The sequence below is a fragment of the Ranitomeya variabilis genome, chromosome 4, assembly GCF_051348905.1.
Source record: "Ranitomeya variabilis isolate aRanVar5 chromosome 4, aRanVar5.hap1, whole genome shotgun sequence".
Lineage (NCBI taxonomy): Eukaryota > Metazoa > Chordata > Amphibia > Anura > Dendrobatidae > Ranitomeya > Ranitomeya variabilis.
The window spans coordinates 57,369,001-57,383,869 of NC_135235.1; the positions used below are offsets into that span (position 1 = coordinate 57,369,001).

The following is a 14,869-nucleotide window of genomic DNA, read 5'->3' on the forward strand; positions in this document are numbered from 1 at the left end:
TGCTGCAATGCCTTGCACATGGGGTAAGCGACATAGCTTATCAGAAGAACTATACTACATTTCTAATTTTCTAATTCGAGATATTTTCTAATATTATTATCACACCTACATATTAGGATAAGATCTTAGAGATGGGGATACCCCTTTAACTGGACCTCAGTTTTAGTCGCTGCTGTGTAATATTGATGATTATGTTGAGAACTTATAAATGACATGAAAATTCTAAATCCAAGGTGGGCACGCAGAACGTTCCTCAGTTTGGGGTCTTGATACGCCCCTTACAGCTCTATTGTAGAAAAACGGAAACCATCACTGACTAAATACATCCAGGAGATTTTTGGTATTTTTGCCCTGCTCTAATTTTTTTTTAATACTCATTTAGCAAAAATACAGAAAAAAAGGAATCAAACTGCCATTGGTTAGAATTCCTAAAACCCCCACACCCCACCTAAATGCAGCCCAGCCCCAAAGTTCATCTTCTTTAAAAAAAAGGAACTAGCAGGTAGAGAATTCACCCGGTCGGGAAGTATTGAGGTTGGACTGTTTGTGACAGACCAGGTGGGTGATTTCCGAGCCCTGCAAAAGGTCTGAAATATGTCAAGCTTTTTACTTGGGTGCTTAATATGAAGCCTGTGGTTGTTAGAAAACTGCCCAAGTAGCAATTCCCTATAATATAAATCGGCTCTTCTCCTGTAGGAGTGTCCTGATGATTATCCTCATTGTGGAAATGTCATATTTTCATACACACCTTTATGTTTGTGAGTGAATTTTATCAGCTTTATGCCTTATTCATATGTCCACGAGTCACATACGTGTTCTGTCCGTGTGGACCGTGCACCCATTATAGTCTCCAGAGCTGTTCACACGCCCTTGTTTTTTTTTTTGCAGACCAAGTGATCCGCAAAAAAATCATGGAGACGTCTGGGTTTTTTTTTAATTATTATTTTTTTTTTTCTTATCCTAGTCATGGATCAAATGGACTCGTTCAATTCTATCTGTCCATTTCTCACTTTGACAGGCTGCAAATGTGAAATCTGTCCTGCATGTCCATTATCGCTGCTGATTTATTTTTCGGCACTGTGTGGATGACATTTAGTAAAATCTGATCCACAAGGCCACTACCGCAGTACTGTGTAACTCTTCTGCCCTCAAATCCAGATAGAAAATGTATAAGTGTACCCACCCATGAGAAAATATCCTGAGGGAATGTTCCGTTTTTGGAGCTGAAATTCGACGTTTTTGCAGAGGATTTTGGGAGCTTCTGCTCAGTTTCCTCTCCGAAAACTCTGCCAAAAGACTTTGTGTGCCGCTACCCTGATCTGGAGTGACGGAGACTATACGGTATATACTATTGTACTTCTTCTGTGTTACACACACAATGCCCAGATATCCTATGATGCTACTGAATGGAACAGATCATGGTGATCTAAAATTGCTTGTGTAGAACCAGAAAGGGTCCAGGTGTTGCAGACCCTTAGGGTATGTTTCCACGATCAGGATGGCTGGCGGTATCGCCGCAGCGGCGAAGCCGCTCGGCGCCAAGCCCCGCCCCCTTAATGGGACGCGATCATGCCGGATGTGTTAACTCTTCACATCCGGGATGATCGCTCTCTCCCATAGGGCCCTGTGATATGCCTTGCGGGGACGCTGCGTCCCTGCAAGGTGTACGGGCATGCTGCGATCTGAAAAGACGTGCAGCATGTCCGGAGTCACAGGGCCGCCGCGTGCGGGTTTCCACGCATAGTGGAGACGGGATTTCATCAAATCCCCTCCACTATGCTGGAACATCTGGACGCTGCGTGTTTGACGCTGCAGCACTGCGCAGCGTCAAACTCGCAGCGTTTACTGAACTTGGAAACATACCCTAACCGTTCAGTTAGTCGCACCAAAATACTTAAACTATTAGGCTGCCGTCACACTATCAGTATTTGGTCAGTCTTGTACATCAGTATTTGGAAGCCAAAACCAGGAGTGGGTGATAAATACAGAAGTGGTGCATATGTATCTATTACACTTTACCTCTGATTGTTCCCCTCCTGGTTTTGGCTTACAAATACTGATGTAAAATACTGACCAAATACTGCTAGTGTGACGGCAGCCTAAGGCTGCTTTCACACTAGCGTCGGCCCAACGTACCGACGCAAACTGTGAAGAAAATACCCGACGTCGGCAGTGGAAGCAGTCTTAAGACGCTTCTGCTGCTTCATTGTAAGGTACTGGGAGGAGGGGGCGGAGTTTTGGCCGCGCATGCGTGGTCGAAAATGGCGGTCCCGACGCACAAAAAAAGTTACATGTAACTTTTTTGTGGCGGCGGTGCGCCAAAACACGACACAACCATCGCACGGCGGTTGCAACGTGTAGCACTGCGTCGCAATGCGTCGGTAATGTTAGTCTATGGGGAAAAAACGCATCCTGCAGACAACTTTGCAGGATGCGTTTTTTCTCCACATCGACGCATTGCGACGTGCAGTGCACAAAGCTAGTGTGAAAGTAGCCTTAGTCGCAAGCACCTCACTGCGGTACAAGTAGTCAACGCTGTGTCTTGCCATGTACTGAGGATGGAGGGACAACTGAGCTAGGAAACTACCGGCACCGACGTTACCTACCTTCCATACGTGCGTAAATATGACAAAATAAATTTGCTTGGGGTCCAATAGAGCCCACGCGACTAAAGGTTAAATATGGGTGCAATTTGCCCTTCTTTGGACGCCCTATGCCTAAGTCAGCTGTAAATGAAGCATCCATGCTTCTGATGACATCTGCACACAAACCTGACCCGAAATGTCAGAATTGTAGACGCTGTACGTTTAAGGAAATCTATTTAATATTGTTCACAAAAATCAGACAATATACAGATATTTAGTTTTTAATTTAATGATAGTAAACTTGTGTTGCCTTCATGTTCAATATGATTATTATGTTGTTATTATTATTTAGTAGTAGTATTATTACTATTATTTTACAGTTTTCAGCAAATTTATGGAATCTAAATAGAAACTGTCATCAAGAATACAAAACTCCATGAGGAGAAAAAGTAGAGAATGTTGTACATGCTGAGACATGTCGGGCTCATTTCCTGAGGATAAGAAATCAAACTGGTTATTTTCATGCTGACCACAAAGTAAGATCAATACTATTATACTGCTTCTTATTTATTTCAATGGATAAAATCCCCATAGTGCACGTAATACTGGTTTGTTTGTTTTTTGTGCACAAAAAAAAAAGTCAAAGAACCAAATAATGCCCAGAAAAGTGAGGAAAAAAAACCAAAAGTTTTTGTGTGAATGTACGTTAATTGCTTATACTTGAGGGGGAAAAAAAAAACATTGTCGATTTTGCATTGCAATAGGTGAGATCCTCTGTGAGGCTGGGATCACACTTGCGAGAAACTCGCACGAGTCTCACATCTCAATACCGGGCGCTGCCACCGGCACTCAGACCGGGGAATTCAGCTGCATAGAAATACATGCAGCCACACACTCCGGTTCCCAGTGCCGGGTGCTGAGATGTGAGACTCATGCGAGTTTCTCGCAAGCATGATCCCGGCCTAAACATGGACATGCTGTGAATTTAAAGCTGAGGTCACTCGAGCATTCATCCTCTCATGCGGGAAAATCCAGTTGACTGATGACAATCAGCTCAATCTCTGATCCGAGTGTCAGCTTAGTGTCATCCGATTCTCACACATGAGAGAATTGCAGCACTGGTGAGAAGATGGAGAACACAATTTCTCCATCTTCTCCATTGTGTGAGTTCAGATACAAATTTCCCAACGTGTAAACCAATGCTGAGACCCCTTCGCACATCTGTATAATACTGGTACCGGGAAAAAACGGTACTGATGTCATCAGTGTTTTGGGTCAGTGTGCCATCTGTTTTTTTTTTTCAGTATGGCTTAAGATAATTAAATTCCAAAGCTCCTCCTTTACTTTGCTGTGTTAAACACGTGCAGTACCCTGATTTATAATGGGTACGTGTGGTATCCATGAAAAAAATAGATGCCACATGTACCTGAAACACTGACGTGTGAAAGAGACCTAGAGAAAGACAAAAAACTTTATTAATTAGGCTATGTTTCCATGACGTTTACGTGAGGTTTTTTTTTTTTTACTCTGCTTATTTTTTTTTTTAAATGCAAGTAACCGATGTTACTTAATGGGTGCAGAAAAACAGCAACATTAAAAACTCAACAAAAAGCTCCCTAAAAACGCATGTAAAAAGAAAATGCAAGCAACTTAAAAGGTGCAGAAAATCTGTAACACCAAAAACTCATTGTGGGAATGTAGTCTAAGGCTAGGTTCACACATTCATATAAACAATCGTCTGAGTTGCATCCAGAAGATTTGGACGATATTTTTAATTCACTTGTCATCCGCGTGCAATCCGTTTTTTGCAGCAGCGGCAATTAATCATTTACTATTTCCTATGTTACAGAATTACAATGTATCTGTATCAATCGATTGTTACACTGTAGCTCCGTGTGGCATCCGCCCTTTTTTCGCACCCATAGACTTGAATGGTTGAGTCTCATCTGATTTATGGAAGAAACTAGTGCATGCTGTGACATATTTTTTCCCACCCATGCATAGACTCAGGTCAGTGAACAAAAAAAAAAAAAGATCACTCGCCTGCACTGCCCCATTGAATAACATTGGTCTGAGTGCAGTCCGTTTTTTCCATGGACCGCACTCGACCCAAAAATACGGCCGTGTGAATGAGCCCTGAACCTCCTGAATGCATAGAATCTATGAACTGTCCATAAGTGGTTAATTAAATATCATTCAGAGGAATAGTCCTGCATCGAGCTGATTATTGATAAAAGTGCATGGGGAGAAACCCAAACATTTACTAGCTGCAAATTATAACATTTCAAAAGACACAGAACCTGTAAGTAGGGACAGATCTAATAACTGTACATCAAAGGACATTATTTTATTACCAATCCCTTTTAATTTCTATATGAAAACCAAGCAAGTGACCAATGCAAATTCCACATTCAGCAGTCTATAACATGCACTTCATTCCCTGCACCAACAGGCGGCGCTGTTTCCATAATTATAGATGTTAGTTTTAACTATGCTTAGTTGACTAAGGAACGATGTAGAAGAATGTCATGGCCAGCAGAGCCACGTGGAAGCGCAGAGTCCTGGGCAGCTTCGTATTTAGATGCTATGATTTAACACTGAATTTGTGTATGGATTTAGCTGCAGATTTCACCTACGTCAGTACCGTAATCTACAGTAGATCGTCAGGCTCCAGATTCTAAAACGGGTGTATGAACATGGCTGCTTTCTACCAGGCGTAGTGCCACTCTTGTCAGTAGGTTGTGTCTGGTATTGCAGCTCATTTATTTAAAGAGTGTTCACTTGCAACACCAAACAATAGCGATGGCACTTTATGAAAAAAAAGCAGAGAAAATCTTTTTATTTCTGCAGCATTCTCTAAAATCCATGCAAAATTTTGTAGAAACTTACTTGCATTGTACATGTTCTTCTGTTCTACAGTATTTCAGTGGCCCTTTTACACTGAAATGTGCTATTGGTTCATAACCCAAGATCCTCCCGATCAGCAGAACAAAAGACCTGAGTGTGCGCTGTGATCTACAGAGTGTTTTTTTCCAGCAAAGCGATGCATCGGTGCATGTGGTTGTGTCTGTGCTGCCGTTCAGCCCCTTTCTGATGAATTGGGATAATGCTCCATTTTTGCCCACATTCGTGGCTCCTATTAGGTCTTATGTCCAACCCCCCCCATCTCAAAACAGGATTTGGACGTATGCGTCAACTAGGCCATAGACTATCCATGAGATCCATAATTAGTGTCTTGTGTGTTTAGCTTACTGTACATTGATTAACCTAATGAATAAATGAAAAAATTACATGGGGTCCCCCACATTTTGATAACCAGCAAAGGTAAAGCAGACAGCTGTAAGCTGATATTATCAGGCTGGGAAGGTCCATGGTTATTGGGCCCTACCCAGTTTTTAAAAATAAAACCACTAAAAAAATACACATTTGGTATTGCTCCATTCGTAAATTAAAATGCAAAAAAAATTAGTTAGATCGTGAACAGTGTAACAATACAAAAAAATCAAAACTACAGAATTACATTTTTTTCTGGCAGACATAACATTGCAATAAGTGGCGATCAAAACAACATAACTAAACCCCACAGATGCCAATAAAACCATATGCTCAGGGACCAAAAAAATAAGCCATCATACAGCCCCACATCCCGAATATTGAAACCGTTACGGGTCTTGGAAAATTGAGATATAAGTAGTGTTTTTGTTTTTTGCAATTTCTGTTTTGTGTTTTGGTTCATTTTTTTACCAGTTAAATAAAAAAAAACTATAGAAGTTTGGGATCTGCGTACTGGTACTGACCTGCAGAATTATATTGCCAGGTCAGTTTTACCGTATAGTGAAGAGGGTAAATAAAGCCCTCCCCCCACCCCTCAAAAAAAACATTTGTGAAATTGCACTTTTTTTGCAATTTGAACCAACTTGGATTTTTTTCAAGCGTCATACTGCTATATTGATGGAAAAATAAAAACATTTCTGGCCCTTGGAAGAAGGGGAGGAAAAAAACTGAAACGAAAAAAACAGAAACTCACCCGGGATGAAGGGGTTAAATGAAGCTCCAAAAGACTGAACATGTGCACAGCAAGTTGTTTTGACATCGCTGTGCATATTGCCCTTCTTGTTTACGTTGTGTTTTTTTTTTTTTTAGGCCGGTTTCACACGTCAGTGGCTCCGGTACGTGTGGTGACACTTTTCTCGCGTACCGGAGACACTGACTCACGTACCCATAGGGGTGGAGCCGCATATTCATCACTGTAATGAGCGGTACCACGTGACCGCTTATACAGGACAAGCTGCGGCGCTGAGAGGAAGCATCGCAGGAGCTGGGTGAGTATTTTAATGCCAGCGAACGGGCGCACAGGGGGTGGGAGGCGGGGAGGTGACCGGGAAATTTATTTTAAAAACAAGAAAAAAAAAAAACGAATGCTGCTGGGGAGAAGGAATGAATGCTGGCTTCAGCACCAAAAGCAGGGGACAGCGCTTAACTCTAGCGCTGTCTCCTGCACGGTCCGTGTGGTCCTCAGTCGGCACACGGGCGGCACACGGCTGCCGCACGTGTGCCACACTGATGTGCCATGTGAGCACACAGACACGGATAATTCCGGTACCGATTTTTCCGGTACCGGAATTATCTGGACGTGTGAGACTGGCCTAAGAAGCATAGGGGTGGTTTCATACTCAGGCTATTTTTTTTATTTTTACAACGCTGAGGTTTTTGAGTAATTACATTGATCCAAAGTCAGGAATGAATTAAAAAAGAAAGAATGGGAAATATAAAAAAAAAAAATATTGTTGGACCTACTTACGGCTTTTATTCAAAAAGGTTCAATAATAACGAGTGTAGATTTTCATAAAAATACTGTGAAACCACCCTCTGAGTAAGTTCATATAATGCACTGCATTTTTTCCCCACAATTTTTCAAAATTGCTGCAAACCTAAAAATTTAAGCAAAAACATGCTTCTTTATTAGTGATGAAAGAGTATCGGGGTGCTCGGGCACATTCATTACTTGATCGAGTATCGCAGGTGGTCGAGCGCCACATATTTCACGTCTGTTAGCCAATAAACATGTGGGGATTGCCTGCCATAAACCGTAATGAGGTAGCCATGTTGGCTACTGGCATCACCTGTAATAGGCCGGCCGCATCACATCATAGGGTCTGGTATAAAACCCGATGATGCAATGCTCGGCACGCTCTCCTCTGGAAGCTGTTCTGGGAGAATTTTTATAGGCGGGAAAGCTTATTTTAGAGCAGGCATATAGGCAGTGTTTAATATTGCTATTGCAGTACTTGTATACTACTGCTACACTGTTAAAACAAAAGTCCTTTTCAGGGTTACATACTGTCCTTTGTCTAGTAAAACCGCTGTTGCCTTCATACAGTGTAGCGATAGTTGGTGGATGAGGGACGGTTTTGGATTAGAGGGATAAAGCAGGGTTTATTACCTTACAGTCCTTCTATAGGCATGCAGCAGCTGCAATCTTAAAACAAAAGTCCTCTTCAGGGCTACATATTTTCTTTTCCCTATTAATACCGGAAAGTTTGCAGGCAAATATTATAAACCTAATTTAAAATGTGCAAGGCGTGTGGTAAGGGATGGGGAAGTGGACATGCTGCTGATGGTGCACACAGTGGCCGAGGATGTGAGCCAGGTAAAATTGTGCCTTCTGCAGGAGCACAACAAACATGAGACCTAGACACGGACACGGGACACCACTCTTGAAGCCAGAACAGTGTGAACATGTGGTCAGTTGGATGGTAGATGTTTCCAGTATGTTTCCCAGCACCACCTTGTCTTCCACATGGTCCAGTCTCACTAGCCAAGAGTCTGGACCACATAATCTTCACCCTGATCTTTCATTCCACCATGGCACGTCCCAGGAGACAAGTGATCCACACTCCGAGGAGCTCTTTACATCTTCATTTATTGATTCTGGCTTCTCACCCTGCATGTTTCAAGAGGGACATTAGGAGATCCTGTGTAGTGATGCCCAAATATTTGAACAGCCATGGTCAGAAGAAGACATTGGAGGGGAATAACAATTAGTGTCTCAAGAGGTAGATGATGATGATGATGATGAGACACAGTTGCCAACAAGTGATGTTGTTAAGTCAACAAGTTAGTAGAAACAGAGTGCGGAAGTGGTAAATGAAGTTAAAGACCCTTCCTGGGAAGGTGCCATGCAAAGGGAGGACAACAGCACAGAAAGGGAGTGATCTGCAGCACCACAACAGGCAGTGGGTACCAATAGGCAGGAGATGGGCAACTGTTTCCCAGCGCACCCACACACAGCAAGTTTCCATATCAAGGGGTAGGTGTTCTCCAGTCTGGCACCTTTTTTAAAGAAAGTGCAGATGATAAAAGAACTATCATTTGCAACCTGTGCGGTACCAAGGTCAGCAGGGGCCTGGTCACTCCCAGCATGCTCAAGCACGTCATCAATGGGCCGAATGCTTGGGTCCACAATCAGTGTCTGTGGGTGACACCACTACCTCTTCCCCGTGCTGCATGCTTGCCAATCCCTTGTCCAGGACACAGGCAAAGATGCTTCCTGTCCTGCATCTGTCGTTGCACATTCGCAAGTCCCATCAGCCACTACGTCCTATTCTTTGTCTTTGAACACAAACAAAAATACACAGTTACTCACCCACAGGCCTATACACTAAACGGGCACATTTCTAGACTGCTTGCCCTGGAAATGTTGCTATTTAGGTTGATGGACACTGAGGCTTTCCGCAAACTCCCTTGGTACTCCCCAGCTGTCACTATTTTTCCCGGTGTGCCATCCCTGCCTTACACCAGTTGGCCCATAACATCACCGGTGCCTTGACAAATCCAGTAACTGGGGAGGTCCACTGAATGACACATGGACAACCATTTGTGGCCAGAGACACTAAATTTCCCTGACAACTCTCCATGAACCTTGTGGAGGCCGGAACTGAGTCGGACCCTGGAATGATACACATGCTAACGAAGCCAAGGAGCATGGGCCCTAGTTCCATCAGGGTTTCCTCCACCTTCTACACAAGTTCCTGCATCCACTCCCCGTCCTCCTTCTCCGAATTGCTATCTCTGAGCACATCATCCAAATCGGTTGCAAGCTGGAAACACTGCAGCACTGCCTCAGTGAAGCAGCAACAGGCTCTGTTGAAACTAATTTTGTTTTTAGGTGACAAACAGCACACCACCACAGTTGTAGAAAGGCTAGGGTTATAACAGACTAGGCACATCTGTGGCTCTCGCCGCGGAACCTACAACCAGGCATGGTCGTATGTTATAAAGGCCATAACACGGTGGTGGCTCTGAAGCTTGGCAAGCTTGTTCACATCCCATGGCTGGCCCACATGCTCAACTTAGTGGCTCAGCAGTTTCTGATGCCGCTGATCTGGCAGTGCTGCACCGACTGGTGTGTGATATGACTACATGCTGGAACTCCACATTACACATGTCGGCAAGGCTTTGTGAGCAGCAGAGGGCAGTAGTTGAATACTGGGTTGAACAAGGAGAGGTTAGTATTGTTTTGTTTTTTTTAATCAGTGACTGGTGGCCATAAGAGGATGGAGGACCATGGGGGTCCATTCTATTGTATGGAGGACCATGGGGGGTCCATTCTATTGTATGGAGGACCATGGGGGGTCCATTCTATTGTATGGAGGACCATGGGGGTCCATTATATTCTATGGAGGACCATGGGGGTCCATTATATTGTATGGAGGACCATGGGGAGTGCATTATATTCTATGGAGGATTATTGGGGCAAATTATACTATATTGGGCCAATATACTATATGGAAGACTATGTGGTTCCATTATACTATTTAAAGGGCTATGTGGGGGGCCATTATAGTGTATGCAAGCAATTATACTGTATGAAGGTGTGTGGGGGGTCCATCATACTGTGTGTGGGGGCCATTACACTGTTTGGAGGGCTACTGCGGGCCATTATACTGTTTGGAGGGCTAGTATGGGCCATTATATAGTGTGGAGAGGTGTGGGGCCATTATACTGCATGTAGGTCCATTACACTACATGGAGGGCTGTGTGGGGGTCACAGGTGTGGGATCATACTGTGTTGGGGTCACCATACCTTGCCTTGGGAATTGAGGTGGGGTGCAGTAGGGTCATCAAACTGTGCATGTGGAGGCTAATGTGGGGGAATTCACCATTGGGGTTTCATACTGTGTTTGGGGGACACTTTCGTTGGCATCATACTTTATGGGGGCAATGAGAGAGGAATTTAGGATTTCAGAAGGAGGAAAATTACTGTGTAAAGGCTGCAAAGTTGTGAGACATGTTCTTCAGTGACCCCCGACATTTACAGGTGCTTCTCACAAAATTAGAATATCATCAAAAAGTTAATTTATTTCAGTTCTTCAATACAAAAAGTGAAACTCATATATTATATAGAGTCATTACCAACAGAGTGATCTATTTCACGTGTTTATTTCTGTTAATGTTAATGATTATGGCTTACAGCCAATGAAAACCCAGAAGTCATTATCTCACTAAATTACAATAATTAACAAAAAACACCTGCAAAGGCTTCTTAGGTGTTTAAAAAGGTCCCTTAGGGTACCTTTACACAGTGCAATTTTGATCGCTACGACGGCACGATTTGTGACGTTCCAGCGATGCATTTACGATATCGTTGTGTCTGACACGCTACTGCGATCCGGATCCCCGCTGAGAATCGTACGTCGTAGCAGATCGTTTGAAACTTTCTTTCGTCGTCTAGTGTCCCGCTGTGGCGGCATGATTGCATCGTGTGACACAGGTTGTATACGATGTGCGCACAGTAACCAACGGCTTCTACATCGCAAATACGTCATGAAATTATCGCTCCAGCGCTGTGTATTGCAACGTGTGACTGCAGTCTACGACGCTGGAGCGATAATCATACGACGCTGCAACGTCACGAATCGTGCCGTCGTAGCGATCAAAATTGCACTGTGTAAAGGTACCCTTAGTCTGTTTCAGTAGGATCCACAATCATGGGGAAGACTGTTGACTTTACAGATGTCCAGAAGGCAGTCATTGACACACTCCACAAGGAAAGTAAATTTTGCATTTCATTTGGAAATCAAGGTCCCAGAGTCTGGAGAAAGAGTGGAGAGGCCACAATCCAAGCTGCTGGAGGTCTAATGTGAAGCTTCCACAATCACTGATGGTTTGGGGAGCCATGTCATCTGCTGGTATAGGTCCACTGTGTTTTAACAATTTATTTATTAATTTGCTGCTGCATATTATCTTCTATTTGTTCAGCTATATTACGAGGCTTGTAGCAAACTCCAATTAGCAGCTTTCCATTATTGCCATCCCCATGTACATTTACTGACTCTAGTCATAGCTCCCCAATGTCATTATTGAGCACAGGGTTTAAGTTGGATTTTACAAAATCACCCTTCCACCTCTTTAGTCTTTCCTGTCCTTTTTAAATGTAGTGTAAGCCTCTACGTTTGTCACCCAATCATGGCTTTCATCCAGCCAGGTTTCCGTAATGCCCACCACATCGTCTTCTGTGACCGGCATAAGTCTCCAGTTCATTCATTTTGTTTGCAAGACTTGCATTTGCCAGCAGACATTTAATACTATTAGCACATGTGTTACTCAAACTCAGCTCCTTCTCCGTAATGTCCCCACCACTCGGCCCCTCTCTGTATTGTCCCCCAAACACTGCCCCTCTCCATACTATTCCCCCACACTGCTTCTTCTCTGCATAATGCTCCTCCATGCTGCCCTTCTCCATAATATTCTCCCACATACTGTGCCTCTCCATAATGTTCCCCCCACTGACCCTTGTTGTACTATGCCCTCTTTCACAATCTCCCTTAATTGCCCCACAAAGTCGCCATTGCCCCATTATGTGCCTCCCTAGTATCACAACCCTCCCGGTCATATAAAATAATAGTACATTTAATCTTCAGCTCCTCCATGGAGCGCTTACTGATGCCCGACTTGTCTGTTCCGCTGCTTGTGCGGAGCTGGTAGCAGTGTGATGACGTCTTAAGGACACTGCACACTGGGGTTGGGACTGAGTAGCACCACTCTTCCATAGTCCCGGCGCCACAGTGTCCAATTCTATTCACATCTGAAAGACACAAATATATTTGAACACAGGAAGGAGTTGGCTCCGCAGGCCGCACAATATCCTTCGGCGGGCCGTATATTGTGCAGGCCTGTCCTAAGGATTCATTCAGACATCCATTTTTCAAGTATGTGTTCAATCACAGTTTTTCATGGAGAAAACATGTAGCCATTACAGCCTATATGTAGTTAATATAGTATGTTCATATATCTGTGTTTTACAGATCAATGGCCTCTTCACTCTCCCCTTTTTCAGACAAATAAGTCATCAGGAGGAAGTGACAGAGCAGAGGCAGCTCTCAATTCATCCAAAAGTCTGGAGGAGGGGAGAGTGAAGTGGTCACTGATTGACCCCAGGGATGACATGACATGACAATGTCAGGTGAGCCCTGGGAGAGCCAGTGCAACACTGCCTGAAATAAGGTGAGTATAAGGCCGGGGTCACATTTGTGAGTGCAATGCGAGAAACTCTCACGAGTCTCTCGCATCAATACCCAGCACTGCTGCCGACACTTGGGACTGGAACGTTCAGCTGCATAGAAATACATGCAGCCGCACACTCCTGTCCCGAGTGCCGGCAGCAGTGCCAGGTATTGATGCGAGAGACTCGCGCAAGTTTCTCACATTGCACTCACAAGTGTGACCCCGGCCTAATTGTTATTGTTTTATATGGGGAAATTTGGAATTGAGAAAAGGTTGTCCAAGTAGTGGAGAACCCCTTTAAATGGAACCTGTCTCCAGAAAAAAACTCTATTGACCTGCAGATATGGGGTTAATCTGCAGGTCAATAACGTTCTGAATCTGTGAAGTGCCCGCACTTGGCCGAAAGCTGCGAAGAGAAAATGAACTTTATTCCCCCTGGCAGTGTTGGGCTTCCAGGTGCAGCGCCCCAGAGTCCTGGTCGGTGCAGTACTGTCGCTCCGCCACTAAGGGGAGTGATGGTATGTCTGATGGCACTAAAGGAGTTCACCTGACCAGGTATCACAGTCACACATTATACTTCACACTCCGGCCACCAGGGGGAGCAAAGGGTTCTATGTATTAGGCTACTCCTCACACTCTGGTAAAACTGGGAGTTGGATAGGAAGTTAGGGAGAAGCTGACTGGGTTTTGCACAGGTAACATCTAGTGAGAGAAGAGCGTTGCTTGGGAAGATCCAGGGGGGTCCCTGTCAGGGGTGGGATCCTGACAGAGGCCTAGCGAAAGGACAGATTGTTACGGAGCCGTGCCTGCACCCTCATTGAGGCGGCATCTTAAGAAAGGACACGAAGCGAAGTATATTGTGGAGAAGTGAGAAACGAGATCACAGCAGAAAGGCGACAGAACCAGTAGGAGTCGTGCCCCGAGATCGGCAACATCCTACTGAGGCGCGTAGCCGGTGGCCGGAACGCCGAGGAAGTATTGGGCTCTACGCATTACTTCAAACCAACGGCAGGGCAGTTAATTTTAGGTTGGCTGCCTCACCTAAATCACCTAATGAAGACAACGGAGGCAATTGTGGGAGAGGGGCGTCTCTAGGGTCCCTATAAAATAACTCCAGGCCTACCCCGTGATACGGGTGCGCCCTATCCATATCATCTGGGGGACGGAGAGAAAGAACAGAAACATACACGACAGTTGTGAGGACTATCCCGTGGTGCTCAGCAGGGAAGTACTACAACACCCAGGCGCTAGTAGGAAGGCTACTGATTTCCACCTGCAAAGGGAGCTCTGGATGTGCCTTCGGACCGGCCGGTCTCAGCCAGCCCTGTTAGCAGTGCTCTGGATTGCGGATGCTGAAGCCTTCAGTAAAAGGTAAAGAGACTGCAACCCTGAGTCCTCGTTATTTGCTGCGACCTACACCACCACCTACACCTTTTATTGGGCGCCCCTTAGCAGAACCACGGACCGGATCGGGCCACCGTGACATCCTCAGAACCGAGAGACCCGGATCCGAGTACCCCGTTGTCCTGCGTTTGGGGGCCGCTCCACAGGTATTTTCTAAAAAAAAAAAAATTTCTAATTGGAGACAGATTTTATTTTTCTCTTTTGTTACCTTTTGTAAATACCGTCTTCTTGCCTATTTAGTATCGTCTGCAGACAATGTGTCTCAGTAATGGATTTATCTGTTCCCATTTCTGTTTCATAAACATGCAAATCTCATTATAACAAGTGGAGACTAAAGACAGCCATTTGCATCATCCAAGTTTTGTGTTGTAAGT

At 44.5% G+C, this 14,869-nt stretch overlaps 1 protein-coding gene across 2 annotated transcripts in view; it reads left to right on the forward strand.

Annotated features, from left to right (window-relative positions):
- The first annotated feature begins 495 nt into the window (after positions 1-495).
- CCNJ (cyclin J) overlaps positions 496-14,869 on the forward strand; it is a 56,671-nt gene continuing 42,297 nt past the window's right edge. The window contains exons 1-2 of one of the 2 annotated variants that reach the window (XM_077258558.1): positions 496-558; positions 2,966-3,121. The gene's annotated coding sequence lies outside the window, so the exon portion shown is untranslated. The remainder of the gene's footprint in view (positions 559-2,965; positions 3,122-14,869) is intronic. The other variant, XM_077258557.1, reaches the window with a different exon arrangement.